The following is a 1,672-nucleotide window of genomic DNA, read 5'->3' on the forward strand; positions in this document are numbered from 1 at the left end:
TGGGTGGCCGCTGACTTGGGACGTCCACAGAGCCAGAAGCAAGTCAGAGCCCCGCAAGGCTGCCCGTGCCATGGAATCTAAGGTGAGCAATGGCTCAGGCCCCCAGGATGAGCGTATCACCAATTTGCTAGTGTTTGGCTTCCTCCAAAACTGCTCCAACTATAACCTCCATGAAGAGTTGGAGCTGTTGGGCCATGAACTGCCCGTGCCAGCTTACCTGAAGGAGGACCACGACAATGAGCTACAGACAGATGGCAACCGGTGCAGCTACTTCCTGGATGGTGGGGTGAGAGATTCAGAAAGTCAAGAAGAAATCATCCAGGATATCGCCAGGCAGCTGGCACAAATAGGGGATAGGATGGATCACAGCATCCACCCAGGACTGGTGAATAACCTGGCAATGCAGTTTATGAATGTGAACCTATGGGAAGAAGACAGAAGGAAGCATCTCGCTGCTGTGCTGGAGCAGGCCATGCAGACTTATCCTAAGGACATGGAAAAGGAGAAGACCATGCTGATGTTGGCCATGCTGTTGGCCAAGAAGGTGGCCGACCACACCCCGTCCTTGCTCTGTGACGCTTTCACACAATAATGAACTTTATTAGCCAGAACCTGCTCACCTATGTGAGAAACTTAGTCAGAAATGAGATGGATTGAGTGGACACCTCTGCAAAAGCACAACTGGTTAAAACTTGATATGGTGACGACAGTACACCTGCCTCCAGCGGAGATGGAGCCATGGCCACATAAAGTTTTTAGAGAAAATAGGCATGAGATGATAGCTATTTATTTCTTACTATTTTAAAGATGTTGTTTTAAGCAGGTGATCCATTTAGAAATCTTTACATTAACATACTTAAATGAAAATGTCAGCTTGCTCATATCTGAATGAGTTTTATAACCATCTTCTAAATCCAAATCCACTACACATTGTGCCTTTAAGTTATTTCAGCTATACGGGTCTTCACTAGAAAATTAAATTTAAGAACAGATTGTAAGGCAGAAGAAAAAAATTTATATATATAATGTGTTATGTATAATGTGATGCAGTGCACTGTACACATGTATATATGTTACACATATACAATATAACCACAGAATACCTCAGCACTTAATATAGCAATTAATCTTGCTGAAAACTCTCATACTTCTCAAGCATATTTTCTATTCCTTTTAATAAAAATAATCCAGTAGATTGGCACTGGATGGCTCAGTTGGTTGAGCATCTGACTTTTGGTTTTGGCTCGGGTCATGATCTCAGAGTCGTGGGATCAAGCCCCACATTGGGCTCCATGCTCAGTACCGAGTCTGCTTGAGATTCTCTCTCTTCCCCCCTCCATTAGTCCCTACCCCCTAACTTGTGCTCTCTCTCTTTATCTCTAAAATAGATAGATAAAATCTTTTTAAAAAATAGCAATAATCCACTAGAGATCATAGATTTCAAAAAAAAAAAAAAAAGAACATTTTGGCATATATCCTATGAAGCAGTTTAGGCCAGAGCAAATTATCAATATCAAAAAACACAGAACAACTTTTAAACATGATAATATATTATCAAAAAATGGTTATGTTCAATTTGATGAACTGTATTCACAAAGTAAGGAGAGGTATAAACTGGTTTAGAGAAGTATTTGTAAAGTTTCAAGACAGCCTCCAAGTTACCACTAGCATG

At 41.1% G+C, this 1,672-nt stretch overlaps 1 pseudogene; it reads left to right on the forward strand.

Moving 5' to 3' along the window:
- LOC144296992 (BH3-interacting domain death agonist pseudogene) lies at nucleotides 1-766 on the forward strand (annotated as a pseudogene).
- The last annotated feature ends 906 nt before the right edge of the window (nucleotides 767-1,672 follow it).

The sequence above is a fragment of the Canis aureus genome, chromosome 25 (genome assembly GCF_053574225.1).
Source record: "Canis aureus isolate CA01 chromosome 25, VMU_Caureus_v.1.0, whole genome shotgun sequence".
Lineage (NCBI taxonomy): Eukaryota > Metazoa > Chordata > Mammalia > Carnivora > Canidae > Canis > Canis aureus.